At 47.6% G+C, this 20417-nt stretch overlaps 1 protein-coding gene across 1 annotated transcript in view; it reads left to right on the forward strand.

Annotated features, from left to right (window-relative positions):
• Positions 1 to 20417, forward strand: part of LOC123752578 (uncharacterized) — a 26683-nt gene that overhangs the window by 5197 nt on the left and 1069 nt on the right. The window lies entirely within an intron of this gene.

The raw sequence follows: 20417 nt of genomic DNA on the forward strand, positions 1-20417 counted from the left end.
TACAGTGGTTGGGGGGGGGGGATCATAGCTATCACTCCCTACAGTGGTGAGGGATCGTGGCTATCACTCCCTACAGTGGTGAGGGATCGTGGCTATCACTCCCTACAGTGGTGAGGGATCGTGGCTATCACTCCCTACAGTGGTGAGGGATCGTGGCTATCACTCCCTACAGTGGTGAGGGATCGTGGCTATCACTCCCTACAGTGGTGAGGGATCGTGGCTATCACTCCCTACAGTGGTGAGGGATCGTGGCTATCACTCCCTACAGTGGTGAGGGATCGTGGCTATCACTCCCTACAGTGGTGAGGGATCGTGGCTATCACTCCCTACAGTGGTGAGGGATCGTGGCTATCACTCCCTACAGTGGTGAGGGATCGTGGCTATCACTCCCTACAGTGGTGAGGGATCGTGGCTATCACTCCCTACAGTGGTGAGGGATCGTGGCTATCACTCCACCCACCAGTCAAAATGTCTACAAAAGACTTTAAATAAAGTACAAAATGGAAGATAATTGTGGTTGATGGATTGTCCTAAAACAAATATTATATAAAATCTTTGGGAACTTTTTAAATTTCAGAGGAGCTTGTGCGCCTTGGTCGGGGCAGTTAGGGTTATCAGTGAAGGCTTCAGATGTTGGATCGTTGGTCCTAATTTGCCTGTTTGGTCCACTAATTAAGTGGTATGCTTGTGAAGTGTTGGTATAGTGGTGGTGGTCTTATTGTGACGTACATTAAGGGCGTGTGTCACTGTGAGGTACAGGGTGTGCGTCATTGTGACGGAGAGGGCGTGTGTTTCCGTGACGTACAGGGCGTGCGTCACCACGCCTCATAATGGATCACTAAAACCTAATTTTTTTATGAGTTCTCGGGTCGTAACCCAGCAGTCAGACATGAGTGTTGCCGGGGCGGGCTGCCTGCTTGTTGGGTGGTGTTGCCAGCATGCTTGGTGTGGAGGCTGGATCTGGCATGGGTGTGTGGGTCCGCAAGTGTTGTGTGTGGTTGAGAAATGGAGGGGCTGAAACTGTATGATTTCTGGGGTAGGTGGAATGGGGAAAGGCTGCCTGCCTGATTCATTGGGTGGGTGAGTGCGAACTGGTTGCTCTGGGGTGGGTGAGTGCGAACTGGTTGCTCTAGGGTGAGTGGGTGCGGACTGGTTGCTCTGGGGTGAGTGGGTGTGGACTGGTTGCTCTGGGGGTGGGTGGGTTGGGGCTTGGTTGTGGAGTGTTGTTTGTAAAGAACTGAAGACGAAGTGTGAGAAACTGCACCTACTGCTGACTTAGTGGTCCAGCGTGGGGCCTATCTCTGATTGGCAAATTCAGAAACAAAGATGCTGCCGTCCCGGGAGAGACCACAGCATCAGCAAGCATTCTGTCTCCTCGTCAGGAACACTGCCCACACACACCTCATGGCCGGTGTGGTCCTGGACGTTGTCTGTCTACTGTCACGTGAATTACCGTAGACAGAATTTTCTCCCGTCCCTTTCTCAATACCTGCAACAGGTGTAGGCTCGAGATCAAGACAGACCCCGACGGTGAACACACATTTACCTGTGTGGAGTCACGGTGACACACCTGTGAATGTGATGTTCATGCATAGCACATTCAGTTATTTCCATTCTGAAGTATTGATGAGAGCCCATTGATGGGTAATTAGGGAGTTTTGATAATTGTGCATAATAATTATTGCCTGTCCCAGTGACAATGCTATTGATGATTCATGGTGCATGCCACTTGATTACCTGAGTATCCAGCGTAAACCTCTTGATGTGTAACGCTTTGCTTAGAGGCAGTGGTAGGCATAGTTGGCTAACACAGTGTTCAGTAAGGCATGAGGTCCATGTGTGGACTGAGAACGACCAGTTAGAGGTGTCGTGTCTCTCTGATGCAGGAGAAGCTCTACTGACACTGTTCTCCAGCAACGAAATCCTCCAGGGGCTGAAGAGGGGGGGGGGAAAGGTTAGCACGTGAGTTAGTTAAGTAAATTTTGTTAATTGTTTCACTGTGTTACCCTGACGCCAGTTCTAAACGCTGTTATTGGCACTTGAACGTTAAGCATTGTAATAGTCCTTCCACCGCCCTCAGCCCCCATCAGTCACACTAGTGGAAGAGGACCTTCCCACCGCCCTCAGCCCCCATCAGTCACACTAGGGGAAGGGGACCTTCCCACCGCTCTCAGCCCTCATCAGTCACACTAGGGGAAGGGGACCTTCCCACTGCTCTCAGCCCCCATCAGTCACACTAGGGGAAGGGGACCTTCCCACCGCCCTCAGCCCCCATCAGTCACACTAGGGGAAGGGGACCTTCCCACCGCTCTCAGCCCCCATCAGTCACACTAGGGGAAGGGGACCTTCCCACCGCCCTCAGCCCCCATCAGTCACACTTGGGGAAGGGGACCTTCCCACCGCTCTCAGCCCCCATCAGTCACACTAGGGGAAGGGGGCCTTCCCACCGCTCTCAGCCCCCATCAGTCACACTAGGGGAAGGGGACCTTCCCACCGCTCTCAGCCCCCATCAGTCACACTAGGGGAAGGGGACCTTCCCACCGCTCTCAGCCCCCATCAGTCACACTAGGGGAAGGGGACCTTCCCACCGCCCTCAGCCCCCATCAGTCACACTAGGGGAAGGGAGCATGTTGCTAAAATCCACATAACTTGAACTAAGATTTACGACTGTTATTTTTTTCTTCACTTATGGCATTTTAGGAGTATGTTACGACCTGGCGGCACTCATGGTGTGGGTGTGGCGGCACTCATGGTGTGGGTGTGGCGGCACTCATGGTGTGGGTGTGGCGGCACTCATGGTGTGGGTGTGGCGGCACTCATGGTGTGGGTGTGGCGGCACTCATGGTGTGGGTGTGGCGGCACTCATGGTGTGGGTGTGGCGGCACTCATGGTGTGGGTGTGGGTGTGGCGGCACTCATGGTGTGGGTGTGGCGGCACTCATGGTGTGGGTGTAGGTGTGGCGGCACTCATGGTGTGGGTGTTGGTGTGGCGGCACTCATGGTGTGGGTGTAGGTGTGGCGGCACTCATGGTGTGGGTGTGGGTGTGGCGGCACTCATGGTGTGGGTGTAGGTGTGGCGGCACTCATGGTGTGGGTGTGGGTGTGGCGGCACTCATGGTGTGGGTGTAGGTGTGGCGGCACTCATGGTGTGGGTGTGGGTGTGGCGGCACTCATGGTGTGGGTGTAGGTGTGGCGGCACTCATGGTGTGGGTGTTGGTGTGGCGGCACTCATGGTGTGGGTGTGGGTGTGGCGGCACTCATGGTGTGGGTGTAGGTGTGGCGGCACTCATGGTGTGGGTGTTGGTGTGGCGGCACTCATGGTGTGGGTGTGGGTGTGGCGGCACTCATGGTGTGGGTGTTGGTGTGGCGACACTCATGGTGTGGGTGTTGGTGTGGCGGCACTCATGGTGTGGGTGTGGCGGCACTCATGGTGTGGGTGTTGGTGTGGCGGCACTCATGGTGTGGGTGTGGGTGTGGCGGCACTCATGGTTTGGGTGTTGGTGTGGCGGCACTCATGGTGTGGGTGTAGGTGTGGCGGCACTCATGGTGTGGGTGTTGGTGTGGCGGCACTCATGGTGTGGGTGTGGGTGTGGCGGCACTCATGGTGTGGGTGTTGTTGTGGTGGCACTCATGGTGTGGGTGTGGGTGTGGCGGCACTCATGGTGTGGGTGTTGGTGTGGCGGCACTCATGGTGTGGGTGTGGCGGCACTCATGGTGTGGGTGTGGCGGCACTCATGGTGTGGGTGTGGGTGTGGCGGCACTCATGGTGTGGGTGTGGGTGTGGCGGCACTCATGGTGTGGGTGTAGGTGTGGGGGCACTCATGGTGTGGGTGTAGGTGTGGGGGCACTCATGGTGTGGGTGTAGGTGTGGGGGCACTCATGGTGTGGGTGTACATGTGTGGGGCACTCATGGTGTGGGTGTACATGTGGGGGCACTCATGGTGTGGGTGTAGGTGTGGGGGCACTCATGGTGTGGGTGTAGGTGTGGGGGCACTCATGGTGAGGGTGTAGGTGTGGGGGCACTCATGGTGTGGGTGTGGGTGTACGTTGGGCGTGTGTGTACTCACCTAGTTATACTCACCTAGTGGTGCTTGCGGGGGTTGAGCTCTGGCTCTTTGGTCCCGCCTCTCAACCGTCAATCAACAGGTGTAAACTGAGTGCCCAAATGAGCCACAGAGATATTAGAAAGAACTTTTTTAGTGTCAGAGTGGTTGACAAATGGAATGCATTAGGCAGTGATGTGGTGGAGGCTGACTCCATACACAGTTTCAAATGTAGATATGACAGAGCCCGATAGGCTCAGGAACCTGTACACCTGTTGATTGACGGTTGAGAGGCGGGACCAAAGAGCCAGAGCTCAACCCCCGCAAACACAACTAGGTGAGTACAACTAGGTGAGTACAGGAAACAGCCCATAGCAGCTGTCTAACTTCCAGGTACCTATTTACTGCTAGGTAACAGGGCATCAGGGTGAAGAAAACTCTGCCCATTTGTTTTTCCGTCGGTGCCGGGGATCGAACTCTCGGTCTCTAGGTTCACAAGTCTAGAGCGCTGTCCACTCAGCCACCAGTCCCCCCTACTCATTCCCCCCCCACACACACACACCATGGGTGTGTGTGTGTGTGTGTGTGTGTGTGTGTCTGTGTGTGTGTGTGTGTGTGTGTGTGTGTGTGTGTGTGTGTGTGTGTGTGTGTGTGTGTGTGTGTGTGTGTGTGTGTGGGTGTGTGTGTGTGGGTGTAGCTCTGAACTTGTGTATGGGAGAGGGTGAATGAGGCCAGAGATGTGCTGACAGGGCCAATCGTTACTAAATTTCGTATTGATATTGCAGGCGTCGTTTATTTTTATGACAAACCCCATAAATTACACGAAGACACGCAAGCCGCCATAATTAGGACGCTGAAGTACTCAGACTCAATTATTCAGAGACAGCTAAACCTTCCGGGGCATAGAAAACGGGATGGGAGGCTGAGAGTCAGCCAGCCAGTAACCTTGAATTATGCGTGTGTGATAGTGCCACCTCCAGGGTGCCACCACCACCATCACCACCACTATCACCACCACTACCATCACCACCATCACCACCACTATCACCACCACCATCACCACCACTATCACCACTACCATCACCACCACTATCACCACCACCATCACCACCACTATCACCACCACTATCACCACCACTATCACCACCACCATCACCACCACCATCACCACCACTCTGCCCATCACCTACAACCCATTCAGCCTCGCCCAACCCCTATTCTCCTGGTCACCCATCTCGCCTCCCTTGACCTGACCCAACAGCTGTTAGGATTACCCTATTGTGTTACCCACCACCACCCTTATTACTCTCTCTGCCCCCTTTCCTCTCCTATTTTGCTCTCTTCCTTTCTCTCTCACACCTCTCCTCTTCCGTTATTATGTCTTTTTTTTTTATTTTCCCTCCTGTCGCTCCTCTTCCTTTTCTAGCATATCCTCATTTATCCTAACATCTCTCATTTCCTCATTCACTTTTGGTTCCTGCTCTATTATTTCCCCATCTTCTCTCTCATTTGCCCTATCTACTCTCTCACGAAACGTATAAACTGAGAAACATTCGTGGTGATTATATAGTGTAATATTATAATTATATGGCATAGAAGGCGTGGAATAGTATAAGGAGAAACATTCCTGATACTATTCCATGAGAATACTTTTAGGAATGAGAATTACAGTGGGAGATGTAGAGTCCAAAAGTCCTTATAAACCGCCAAATTGAGGAAGGGAATGGAATATTAAGGAGAAAACGCCAAATCATTACGACTATATAGCACTGGGAAGGGGTCACGATAAGGATTTGGGATGGGACCGGGGGAAAGGAATGGTGCCCAACCACTTGGACGGTCGGGGATTGAACGCCGACCTGCATGAAGCGAGACCGTCGCTCTACCGTCCAGCCTAAGTGGTTGGGCTCCAAACTGAGGAGAGATTCATTGATGAAGATTAAGACAACCCAAGAGGCGGCACGGGCATGAATAGCCCGTAATGTGGTGAGAGAATACTGAAGTCGTTTGGCCATGTTGAAGGAGTGGACGACGGTAGAAATATGAAGAGTGTTGTCGGGTTAGTTATGGGAGGAGGAGGAGGGTAGGAGGGCATGCTGAGTGTGAGGAAACGGGCCGTGAGTGTGAGGGAGTAACGGGCCGTGAGTGTGAGGGAGTAACGGGCCGTGAGTGTGAGGGAGTAACGGGCCGTGAGTGTGAGGGAGTAACGGGCCGTGAGTGTGAGGGAGTAACGGGCCGTGAGTGTGAGGGAGTAACGGGCCGTGAGTGTGAGGGAGTAACGGGCCGTGAGTGTGAGGGAGTAACGGGCCGTGAGTGTGAGAGAGTAACGGGCAGTGAGTGTGAGGGAGTAACGGGCAGTGAGTGTGAGGGAGTAACGGAGGGTGATTGTGAGAGAGTAACGGAGAGGAGTGAGTGTGAGGGAGTGACAGACTGAGTGTGAGGGAGTGACAGACTGAGTGTGAGGGAGTAACAGACTGAGTGTGAGGGAGTAACAGACTGAGTGTGAGGGAGTAACAGACTGAGTGTGAGGGAGTAACGGAGAGTGAGTGTGAGGGAGTGACAGACTGAGTGTGGACAGCACGAGAGACACACGGCTGGCTGGAAGCAGTTGGCGAGGACGGAGTGAATGTATTTGTAAGCAGAACAAACGATAATTAACCTTTTCCCTTCCATACTCCCCTTCCTTGTCCTTTCTGCCTCCTCTCCCCCAAGATCACCCCCCCCCCCTCGTCTTCCCCCTTCTGTCCCTCCCATTTCCCCCCTACTAACCCACTCTCCCTTCTACCCCTACCTCCTCTTCCTCTTCCTCACTAAACCTTTACACCAATTACCAAAAACTTGTGAATTAACTGGAAGGCGACACGCTCTCACCCCCCCCCCCCTGGGCTCACTTCCTCCTTCCTTAGACATGAGTTAGGGTGTATACATATAGATGTGTGTGTGTATATATATATATATATATATATATATATATATATATATATATATATATATATATATATATATATATATATATATATATATATATATATATATATATATGAAGGAAATTCTACCTGCCCACTTACATCAGCTGGCAGGTGTACATGATCCCAATTTTACACGCTGTGCCACAGAGTGGGCCTCTCGTGCAGGCCCATCACCTCAACCACCATCCTCAAAAGCCCACAAGCAATCCAGCTGGGATGGCCCCATTGTAGACCAAGTTGCTGCAGAGTGCCTGGGTGCTGCAACAACACAACACGACATTGCTCGCCTCACAGCAGTAGCAGCACCACATGCAGGGGATTTCCTGTTAGCAACCCCAATGTCGGCAACTGGCACGCGTCTCACACCACACGCCCTCCGAATTGCTGTGGCCCTTCGCCTTGCTGCCCCAATCCACACCAGATATAGGTGTATTTGCGGCGAGGTGGTGGCTGACAGGTACGGCCACCATGGCCTACTCTGCCAAAGCACAGGGGGATGGCAGGTACGGCCACCATGGCCTACTCTGCCAAAGCACAGGGGGATGGCACTCGAGGCACAGTGAAGTTAACGACATCATCAAGAGGAGTCTCACTACAGCTGGATGCCCAGCTGAAAGAGAGCCCCGTTACCTAACGCCCCGTAACTCTGATGCTCTTATTGGTCGCCCGGATGGTATCACAGTGAACCCCTGGAAGAATGGCAAGCAGTTGGTATGGGACTACACGTGCGTATCAACCCTGGCTAACACCTACATTAACCTCAGTGTTGCACAACCAGGTGGCGCTGCCACCCACAGGGAAGCAGCCAAATCCCGTAAGCATAGAGAACTGGATCACCACTACAATTTTGTCCCCATTGCTTCTGAGACACTCGGCGCCCGGGGTAAAAGTGCTACCAGTTTTTTGAAGGAACTGGGTTCTAGGCTCATTGAAACAACAAGGGACCCTAGAGCTGCCAGCTTTCTTTTCCAGCGCCTCAGCGTAGCGATACAGAGGGGAAATGCGCACTGCATCCAGGGTTCCTGCCCGCCATCTGAGGAGCTGGAGGAACTCGACAACCTATGATAACCTATCTTTGTAACCTATATGTAACTCCTTTTTTGTAACAAGGTTCAAATAAAGCAAATATATATGTATACATACAAAAGAATGGGGGTGGTAAGGAGAAGATAATATTAGGTGTTCAGTGAGAGACCACAAGGTCTCCTCTGAATACTTTGTATTTTCTTCTCCTAGGCTATGGGTCCCCACATTGGCACCAGAGGTGGTACCCTCACACACTTATATATATATATATATATATATATATATATATATATATATATATATATATATATATATATATATATATATATATATATATATATATATATATATATATATATATATATATATATATATATATATATTATATAATATAGTGTGTGTATGTATCACCTCTTGTGCAATTGTCGGGACCCATAGTCTCGGTGAAGAAAATAAAGAGCATTCAGAGAAAATCTTGACGTTTGTCTCTGAATTCGTATGAATATTTGCTTATCTTAACACCCACTTTTTTATATTATAATATACTTTATTGTTCAAGGTTGCATGCTTACAAACATCTATACATTTGCTCACGACGCTTAGAAAATAGAGCGAGAATGTAGTAATACTTTTTTTTATGATATGAAGTGAAGATGAATGCATGAAGAAACGTTTGCAATGACTCTGCAGGAAAATAGGGAAATTGCAAGACAGTTGTCGAATTTCTCAAGAATTTCTCAAGCATTAAAATGCATTAAAAATTTGCAAAAAAAATATTTGAATATTAAATTATAATTTGCAGTATGCCAAATGCCAAGGACGGAAACAAAAATTATTCGACACACGAGGAAAAAACCTAATACTTTTGTTATTGTTGTTGTACTAGTGTTCCGTACTTCTGAGGTCCGCGTTCGATTCCCCAATGATCCAAGAGAATGGAAAAACTACGAAACATTTTATCAGGATATGAAGTAATAATTATTATTACATGAAAATCGCACCAAAATATATACAAATGTCGGTAGGTCGACGGCTGGTGTCTCAAGAAGGCTTAACTACTGTGAAAAATCCCGGCACTTAGCTCTAAAGGTAAGAACCGTGTCAGTAATCATCGTTCTGGTATCGATACCATCGCTCAAATCACCAATATATATATACGTGACGCTCTGAAGCTAAAACTGGACGATGGTTAGTGACACTGGCGTGACTGTAGCGCGTGACCAATCAGCTTGGTACAAAGGTCTTTTGACCTCACTTGAAGTACCTTGGCTTGGTGTGACCTTTGACCCCTGTTGACCTGACTTACCTGCAGTTTGGGGACACCAGTTAACTTGAGTTTTATTGGGTGAAGATCTTGTCATGTGGGTGTTTAAATACACGTTAACATTGTCGCCCTTTCTCGCGCCTCTACTGGCTGCCTTCTTGCTTGTACTGGCTGCCTTCTCAGCCTGTACTGGCTGCCTTCTCACCTGTACTAGCTGCCTTCTCGCCTGTACTGGCTGCCTTCTCGCCTGTACTGGCTGCCTTCTCGCCTGTACTGGCTGCCTTCTCGCCTGTACTGGCTGCCTTCTCGCCTGTACTGGCTGCCTTCTCGCCTGTACTGGCTGCCTTCTCACCTGTACTAGCTGCCTTCTCACCTGTACTGGCTGCCTTCTCACCTGTACTGGCTGCCTTCTCGCCTGTACTGGCTGCCTTCTCGCCTGTACTGGCTGCCTTCTCGCCTGTACTGGCTGCCTTCTCGCCTGTACTGGCTGCCTTCTCACCTGTACTAGCTGCCTTCTCGCCTGTACTGGCTGCCTACTTGCCTGTACTGGCTGCCTTCTCAGCCTGTACTGGCTGCCTTCTCGCCTGTACTGGCTGCCTTCTCGCCTGTACTGGCTGCCTTCTCGCCTGTACTGGCTGCCTTCTCGCCTGTACTGGCTGCCTTCTCACCTGTACTAGCTGCCATCTCGCCTGTACTGGCTGCCTACTTGCCTGTACTGGCTGCCTTCTCGCCTGTACTGGCTGCCTTCTCGCCTGTACTGGCTGCCTTCTCGCCTGTACTGGCTGCCTTCTCGCCTCTACTAGCTGCCTTCTCGCCTGTACTGGCTGCCTTCTCGCCTGTACTGGCTGCCTTCTCGCCTCTACTAGCTGCCTTCTCGCCTGTACTGGCTGCCTTCTCGCCTGTACTGGCTGCCTTCTCGCCTCCACTAGCTGCCTTCTCGCCTCTACTGGCTGCCTTCTCATCTTCAGTGTTCTGGCTCTCAGTTTTCCTCAATTATCATCTCTTCCCTCTAAATCCACTCCAATTTTTATTGCCACTTTCATTAACAAATTGTATTTTGTATTCATGGTATTCATTAGTGTCTTTCTCTTCCCAATTTTTTTTTCGTTATCTCCCTTCTTCCACCTCCTCGTCTTCTTGATGGCTCAAAAGGAGCTTATCAGTTCGTGGAAGAAAAAGGAAGCCGTAACTCCCCTATGAAGCCTGAGTGCCTGGGCTGAGGCCCCTCAGGTGACGGATGAGAGAGCCACTTATCACTGTTATCATCGATTTATCACCTTCCTTTGCCAATTATTTGAAAATTTGTCTTGTATATCAGTGTGTGTATATATATATATATACCCATGTATATGGCTGTTGCGAACACAAATCACAGAACTTTGTGTGTTTAAGGTGCGAACTATAGCGCGCGCGCGCGCACACACACACACACACACACACACACACACACACACACACACACACACACACACACACACACACACACACACACACACACACACACGACAGGAGTCATTGCTGTAAACAACCGATAGCTAGAAAGGCGGGATCCAAGAGTCAATGCTCGATCCTGCAAGCACATATAGGTGAGTACATATAGGTGAGTACACACACACACACACACACACACACACACAAATGGCCATCCCCGGGAGAGGGAGAGACAAATCTGCAGAGTTTCTTTCATCCTGTTGCTTCTGTTCACCTAGCAGTAAATAGGTACCTGGGAGTTAGTGGATACGGGCTGCTTCCTGGGAAGGTGTAGGTGTGTAAGAGAAATGTATGTACTAGACATAATAGAGGAAAAATTGAATTGTTTAGCTTAGGTTCTTCAGATACAAATAGTAAACACACACACACACACACACACACACACACACACACACACACACACACACACACACACACACACACACACACACACACACAATCTCACCAGTTGATTGACAGTTGAGAGGCGGGACCAAAGAGCCAAAGCTCAACCCCCGCAAGCACAAATAGGTGAGTACAAATAGGTGAGTACACACTCACACTTACACACACACAGTGGGAAGATAGTAGGAGGTTGCAAGATGACCTAGACAGACTGAATAAATGGTTCAACAAATGGCTACTAAAGTTCAACCCGAGTAAAAGCAAGGTAATGAAACTAGGTGGTGGAAACAGGAGGCCAGACACAGGATAGAGAATGGGGGATGAAGTACTTCATGAAACGGACAGAGAGAATGATCTAGGAATTGATATCACACCAAACCTGTCTCCTGAAGCCCACATAAAAAGAATTACATATGCGGCATATGCGAGGCTGGCTAACATCAGAACAGCGTACAGGAACCTGTGTAAGGAATAATTCAGAATCTTGTACACCACATATGTAAGACCAATCCTGGAGTATGCGGCCCCAGCATGGAGCCCGTACCTTGTCAAACACAAGACGAAGCTGAAAAAAATCAGAGATATGCCACTAAGCTAGTCCCAGAACTAAGAGGCATGAGCTACGAGGTAAGGCTGCGTGAGATGCACCTCACGACACTGGAAGACAGAAGATTAAGAGGAGACATGATCACTACCTGCAAAATTCTCAGAGGAATTGACCGGGTAGATAAGGAAAAACTTTTTACCACGGGTGGTACGCGAACAAGGGGACACAGGTGGAAACTGAGTAACCAAATGAGCCACAGGGACGTTAAAATTTTTTTTAATGTCAGAGTAGTTAACAGGTGGAATGCATTAGGCAGTGATTGAGGCTGACTCCTCCACAGTTTCAAATGCAGATATGATAGAGCCCAGAAAACTCAGGAATCTGTACATCAATTGATTGACGGTTGAGAGGCGGGACTAAAGAGCCAGAGCTCAATCCCCGCAAACACAACTAGGTGAGAACACAAACAGAGGGTCATGAGGGCAACGAGAGCTACCGGAGTTGGAGCTACGAGTACCACAAGGCTCGGTACTGTGGAGAATCCTGGGGCCAGATTCACAAAAGCACTTACGCAAGCACTTACGAACGTGTACATCTTTCCTCAATCTTTGACGGCTATGGTTACATTTATTAAACAGTTTACAAGCATGAAAACTTCCCATTCAACTGTCGTTATTGTTATGAACATCCTCCTGGTGCTTCGGAGCTCATTAACTGTTTAATAATTTGAAACAAAGCCGCCAAAGATTGAGAAAAGATGTACAGGTATGTAAGTGCTTTCGTGAATCTGGCCCCTGTTCCTTAGAGAAGTCATGGAAGGTAAATTTAACTAGGTGCCAATCCTTAATTGTTTGCCTCTATTCCCCCAGCTATAATTGGGTACCTGTTGTTAACCAATCGGAGGGTCGTGTTCTAGGGAAAGCTTGTGGGCTAGGCTTACTATGAGCTATGGGAAGAGAGAGCCCTCAGCCTGCTAACAGGAGTCAGAAGTCCTTCATTCCTGTACTCACCGATGTGAAAAAAAAATACTGACTGAGGATGCAAAATTAATTTGAATAAATACTGAGGGAGATTTAAACATATTACAAAGTAAACTCGATATATTTCTTAACTAATCCGTAAAATGGCTACTTGAGTTAAACCCTGACAAATGTAAAGGTACGAGGATAGGAACAGGACTAGGAGGACCTCCAAAGCGGGACATAATGGGAGACAAACTGATTCACATACTGAACCTTATATATAACCCCAAAGTAAGGCAAAGTGACGTAGGGCGCATGTCGAAGAAAAAAGCATCCGGAACTTGACTCTCGGAAAGCACCTTTGCCTTTATACAACCTACATTAGACCCGATCTTGTGTGTGCAGCCCTGGTAAGAAGGCCTCACCTAAAATCACAAATTTAAAAATACTCCAAAGATACACAACAAGGATAGTTCCAGAAAGGGGATTGAACGACAGGGAAGTACTTGAACTAAGGTGGACCCGATAGCGACACTCAAGATTTAATTAAAATCAATCGATTTTTTTTAAGTTTTTAAAGTAAAACAATTTTTAAAGCGGGAAACGTCAGAGACGAGAGAGAACGGCGAGGCAGGAACGAGACAAAATGATTCCCACTGACAAAATTCTTTCCGATATTACTGCCAGAGTTTTGTATAAGTGAAATGGATAGGAGGAGGGAGCGGATGAATCAATCTTAATGCACTGTCAGTTCTCCTGTGTATTAAGTTACAAGACATGTGCAGGGCGGGGCTTGGGATCCCACTCTCGATCGATCCAGCAGGCACATATAGTTGAGTACCTGTAGGCGAGTACACTCAATGTGTCCGAGTGGCATACAACGTCGTGGAAGCCAAGCAGCGAGGAACTGATACAGATGTATACATACACTAAGTTAAGAGTACAAAATTAGTACAAAAGAAGCATCCATATTTCTTTTATTTATATATATACAAGAAATTACATTGGGTTTATGAGAGGACATAGGATGATGTGTTTACATTCTTGTAAAAGCCATTAGTACGTACAGCGTTTCGGGCCGGCCAGTTACGGCTAGGACGCGGAGCTCAGGAGCTAGAGTTCAATCTCTACCAACACACATATAGGTAAGGACTTGTATGTGGAAACATACGCACATTAATTTGAACATCTGCCTCGACACGTGTATGGAAATTTATTGTGGTCTGGTTTACATAAGGAGAGTTTTATAGTACTTGAGGAAAATATATGCTCTCTCTCTCTCTCTCTCTCTCTCTCTCTCTCTCTCTCTCTCTCTCTCTCTCTCTCTCTCTCTCTCTCTCTCTCTCTCTCTCTCTCTCTCTCTCTCTCTCTCTCTCTCTCTCTCTCTCTCTCTCTCTCTCTCTCTCTCTCTCACTTTCTCTCTCTCTCTCTCTCTCTCTCTCTCTCTCTCTCTCTCTCTCTCTCTCTCTCTCTCTCTCTCTCTCTCTCTCTCTCTCTCTCTCTCTCTCTCACTTTCTCTCTCTCTCTCTCTCTCTCTCTCTCTCTCTCTCTCTCTCTCTCTCTCTCTCTCTCTCTCTCTCTCTCTCTCTCTCTCTCACTTTCTCTCTCTCTCTCTCTCACTTTCTCTCTCACTTTCTCTCTCACTTTCTCACTTTCTCTCTCACTTTCTTCTCTATCTTTCTTCTCTACCTTTCTTCTCTCTCTATCTTTCTCTCTCTCTCTCTCTCTCTCTCTCTCTCTCTCTCTCTCTCTCTCTCTCTCTCTCTCTCTCTCTCTCTCTCTCTCTCTCTCTCTCTCTCTCTCTCTCTATCTTTCTCTCTACCTCTCTCCCTCCTCCACAGCTGCTACCAATAAGAGGAAAGCCATCAGTCTCCTGTCCCAGTCATATCCCAAGCTGATTTTTGTCACTCCATTACATCCATTGATTCGCGCACTCTATTCTCCCGCCAGACAATCGGCCCTCACCCCATCTAAATGGGCAGAGGAAGCTCATTGACCCATTCATTACCATTATTCACTGCGTTACTCTGGGCGCAGTGTCCTCTGCCTCTTACCGGAGGTCCTTGTCAATAGGGGCTTTGTGTTATATTTTTGACCGCTTTCCAACACTTTCTCTGTTTCCCCTCTCTCTTTACCGCCATTTCTCTCAGTCTCTCTTTCTATGTCTCTCCCTCTGTCTCTACCACTCTCTCTAACATGTATCATACGTGACCTAAACATCAGTATATTGTGAGAGTTGGTACAAGTTACAATCCTGTAACAATGTTTCGTTCGCTGTGAACTGTGAGGATTTATGAATGCCAACTAAACACAGGAACCAAAATATGAGCCAGAGTCAATATTTGGGGAAAATATCCCGTGTTTGACGGACTCTCAGAACATCCGTTTCGAGTGTATGGTGAAGCGCTTCCCGGAGCCGCGACGGGGCAGAGGCGCCGCCCCGTGGTGATTTGTGGTGGGTGCTTCTCACACCCCTCACCCACAGTACTGTGGGGGAGGTGGGCGTCAGGGGTGAATTCTCATTCTCATTCTCATTCTCTCTGTCTCTCTGTCTCTCTGTCTCTCTCTCTCTCTCTCTCTCTCTCTCTCTCTCTCTCTCTCTCTCTCTCTCTCTCTCTCTCTCTCTCTCTCTCTCTCTCTCTCTCTCTCTCTCTCTCTCTCTCTCTCTCTCTCTCTCTGTCAAAAAGCTAGATTTTTGACACACTGTACTCCCCTTCATATAGTCTAGGTAGCTACACAAATGCAGATGTTCCTAAATGTGTTAATAAAAAAAATCTCTCCGTCTCTTTCTGTCTCTCTCTCTATCTGTCTCGTTTTCTTTCACTCTTTTTCTATCTGTCTCGTTTTCTTTCACTCTCTTTTTCTATCTGTCTCGTTTTCTTTCATTCTCTTTTTCTATCTTTCCCTCTCTTTCCCCTTTTTTAAAGATGCGATAATCCTGTTATTGGACATGAATGGAAAAAAATAAGCTGTAGTTTACAAAATACGTTTCTCGTCCCCACAACCTACAAGCTTGGTTATCACGATAGAAAATAATCCGAACCTACTGAACGGGCATTTAGGCAATGATCTAAACCTTCCCTGGAGCACCATTAAGGTGTCTGGTAGTCACGCACCTCTTCATCCATGTCGTGAAGACGTAGATTCATAAGATATACCATAGAGGTGTTCCCAGGGAAAGGTTAAGGTCTCTGATGAGTTAGGAACTTAGTAGACCCTTGTTGTGGGTAACCTGGCCTGTCGGGTAGAGTTCGAATCCCTCGACGATCCAAGGAAATGAAATGGCAATACCTACCTTGAGGTTACCTTGAGGTTACCTTGAGGTGTTTTCGGGGATTAGCGTCCCCGCGGCCCGGTCGTCGACCAGGCCTCCTCGTTGCTGGACTGGTCAACCAGGCTGTTGGACGCGGCTACTACCTAGACTATTAATGGGACTGCATTATATTATAGATGTTGGAAGGCTGCTTAAAGGCCGTTTCCTGCATATACGCACCTGGGTTAGGTTCATCCATGTGTGTGTCCTGTTGCAATATAACAGCTGCCGGTGAAGCTGTTTACCAGCTGAGCCACAGGTGGACCGCTGCACGCCCCTCTGTTGGCGAGGCTCAGAGGAGAAGTGGTGAGGGAGGGAGGGAGGGATGTGGAGAGAGAGAGGAAAGAGGTATGTTGAGGGAGGATGTGGAGTTAGAAGCACAGAGCGGTGGGTCTGGGCGTGGTGAGAAGGTATGGATCGGAGAGGGAAGCTCCAGACTGACCTTACAAGCAGTTGTGGTACTGAAGGCTGAGAAAGCTCCACTAATGATCTACAAGACTTTAATAGATACAGGAGTACTTCCCAATTGAATGGGAGACAGCCATCGAGGTGCATAGAATCAAGAAAGAGAGCAGGCAGAACCTCCCCCCTCCCCCCCACTTACAGACCGGAATCACACTCATATCTTCTGTGTATAAACACCAGAAACAATCGCCAGGAGATTTGAAGAGTCATCCAGACTCCCGAGGATTCACACCTGGCTTACAACCACAGGTAGAGGTGGAACACCCGCCGCCTATCCTCACGAACGATGTCGTCTGGGGTTTGAGACTTGGCCACGAAGGATTGACTGATTTTCAATCCTTAACTGTTTGTCCCTGATCACGAAGTCGTAATTGAGAACCTGGTGGCTAACCGCTTGACGGGTTGTGTTCCAGGGGTAAACTTGTAGGGTAAGACTTACATGAATTATGGGAAAGGGAAAAAGTTAAGCATGTTAACAGGAAGCGGAAGCCGCCGACTCCTGTACCCATCCTTGTACAAAACAAAAATATCATGGATCAGAAAATTTAAAACGAACGTATTAAAGTTTAATGAAAAAGCTATAAAACGGGAAATTATTGAATGAGTATATTTTCCTGGGTCGTCAAGAGGCATCTGAGTTATCATGAGAAGAGATACTTAAGAGTAACGGAAGTTCATAACTGGAGTTCCACAAGTCAGTACTCGGGGACTATAATGTTTATAATGTTCTTGATAAACGTCAGTGACCTTAATGAGGAAGCTGCTACCTTCTTGTCGGTGTTTGCTCTTGATACACAATTAGTGATGAGTGTCATAAAACACTTTTAACAATCAAAGCTCCAGGATGAACATGAAAAGCTTCGGGGAATGTCTGAGATATGGCTTCTAGAATTCAGGTCATATAAATGCAAGGTAGTGAGAATTGTTTAGGGAGTAAGAAGATTTATTTAACAGTATGAAATGAACAGGAGAGGATAATCTAAGACTGCAAAAAAAAAAAGTACTGAGAGTTGATATAACCCCCCTGACCTAGCACCAGAGAATCGCCTCAATGTAGAAATATGACAAAGTGAAAATAGATGAAATGTTCACACGGAATAGTAACAGAACGAGGGGACATGGGTGGAAGCTGGAAACTCAGATGTCACAGAGATGTTAGGAAGTTTTCTTTTAGCGTGAGAGTAGTGGGAAATGGAATGCACTTAATGAGCAGGTTGTGGAAGCAAATTCTATTCATAATTTTAAAACTAATTATGATAGGGAAATAGGACCGGAGTCATTGCTGTAAACAACCGATGGCTAGAAAGCCGGGATCCAAGAGTCAATGCTCGATCATGCAGGCAGAAATAGGTGAGCACAAATAGGTGAGTACACACACACACACACACACACACACACACAATACACACACACACACACACACAATACACACACACACACACACACAATACATATTCCTCAACTGACACAAAACATTCGATCTACCCCGCACAAAAGACTCCCTCTCGAGCCAGGAAGCGGGTTGTTGTATCGGGAAGAGTCTTAACGTGGGTCAGAGAGTATCTCTTGGGAAGGAAGCAGTGGGTTACAATGAAAATAGATATATCATATTGGAGAGAAGTTAGGAGTGGAGTACTACAAGGGTTGGTTCTAGGGGCCTATCCTATTTATAATATATGTCAATGACCTGACAGAGGAAATTGGCTCCTCTATATAAACGCTTGCTGATTATGAAAAACTAATGAGAAGAATCAAGCCAAAGATAGACTGTGATGCATTACAAACAGATATGGACACACTCAACAAGTGATCTGAAACATGACTAATAGTTTAACCCAGCCAATGCAAAGTTTCGAGGATTGAAACAGGAGTGTGAATACCAGTACAGCAGTGTAGAATGAAAGGAAGACAGATTCTTCAGTCAAAAAAAGGAGACAGACCTGGGAGTGGACATGTCCCCCAATTTAATGCCAGAAACCCACATTAGCAGAATTATAACAACAACAGCTGCATATGGCATACTGACTAACGTAAGTACATTCTTCAAAAACATTGGCAAAGAGGCTTTCCAGTCCCTATATAAAGAAAATATGAAACCACTCTTAAATGTACATCTCCGAGCATTGAACCCTTACCTCCCTCACCTGAGAAAGGACAAGGAAATACTAGAAAGCACAAAGATATGCAACGAGGTCCATTCCTGAGCTGAAGGGATTGAGTTATGAAGAACGACTAGACCTTATCCCACTGAAAGAAAGAAGTGATAGGGAACATAATAACACATAAGGTAAATAATGCTAACGTCTTCACACAGACATAATAACATAGGATAAAATCCCACACTTGTGTATTTGTGTATTTTATGTAAAGGTTTACACCAAGACTTTTGCACTCACCAGAGTGCTTTGTCAAAGTCTGAGTATGTGATAAGGCCGAGACTTACATAGGACATGTCTAAGGGCGCCTTACAGCTGAGCGGACAGCGCTTCGGATTCGTAGTCCTGAGGTTCCGGGTTCGATCCCCCGGTGGAGACAGAGACAAAATGGGCAAAAAGTTTCTTTCTCCCTGATGCCCCTGTTACCTAGCAGTAAAATAGGTACGTGGGAGTTAGACAGCTGCTACGGGCTGCTTCCTGGGTGTGTGTAACAAGGAGGCCTGGTCGAGGACCGGGCCGCGAGGATGCTAAGCCTCAAAATCATCTCAAGATAACCTGAAGATGGGGCACTGGGCATTAGACGTTGAGATGTAAGTCTCGTCCTAGTCACACACTCAGACCTTGACAAAGCATTCTGGAGAGTGAGAAAGACTTGGTGTAAATCTTTTACACAAATACATATATGTGGGTTTTTATCCTGTAACATATAAGATCCTAAGAGAAATTGACAAAGTACTCAAAGCTGCGTTGTTCAAAGCTAGGAGCAGCTGAACGAGAGGTCATAGACGGGAACTCCATACACAAATGAGTCACAAGAGACATCAGGAAGTGGAATAAGTTTAACGTAGAAAACATTGAAGGTAACGCGATTCAAAATTACAAATGTCTCACCCTTTTATCATATTTACACGAGTCATTGCATTAATGTAAGAACGTTTGGAAGGTGGGGGGTCTAGGAGCCTGGCCCGACTCTGCGAGCACATCTTGGTAAGTACACACCCACCACCCACCCACCATGACAGCTGTTCCTCTAAGTGAAAATCAGTGTTGAGAGCGGGTCTTACGGCCACAACACACACCTTCTCCATCCCCTAGAGAATTCCCTCCCCGTCCACCGTTTATGTCAAGCTCCCTCCATTTCCAGCCGCTCTATGCACTAACCACAAACATTCACAAACATTCCTGGTTTGTGTGTGTGGGGGGGGGGGGGGGAAGAGGGGGAGTTGCGTAGCACTGTCATGCCTCCGACGTTCCTGGAGGCGATAAGGTCGAGAGAATGAGAGACCGGTGGGGGGAAAGTGAAGCCTGTGTTGTCAGGGTTGGAAGCTTTCTTGCCCCTCACGTCAACACAATACGCAGCTTCACCCATAGGTTGTAAAATGCCCCGTCCTTCCTTCTTCCATATACACCCCATCTACCCCATCCCCCACCATCAACCCATCTTCCCCATCCACTCCCTTGCCACACCCAGCGTGACCACGATCTGAACTTTCTTTGCCCTTTCTTAACCTTCATTATTCTTATTTCTTCTTTTTATTCATTCTTCATTTTATTATTTATTATTAATTATCATCCACACTTCCTTGGAAATAAACATTTCATTCACCTGGGCTTTAGGAGACTCGAACCCTGGACCCCAGGTGTGGATAGAGCCTCATGAACACGCTTGGGGTCCGTGGCCTGAGTCCCCCTAGAGGCACTGGTGCCTAGGTGAATGAAATTATTATTATTATTATTCCTTCTTACTGTTATTATTCCATATTATTATTATTATTATTATTATTATTATTATTATTAT

The sequence above is a fragment of the Procambarus clarkii genome, chromosome 22 (assembly GCF_040958095.1).
Source record: "Procambarus clarkii isolate CNS0578487 chromosome 22, FALCON_Pclarkii_2.0, whole genome shotgun sequence".
Classification (NCBI taxonomy): Eukaryota; Metazoa; Arthropoda; class Malacostraca; order Decapoda; family Cambaridae; genus Procambarus; species Procambarus clarkii.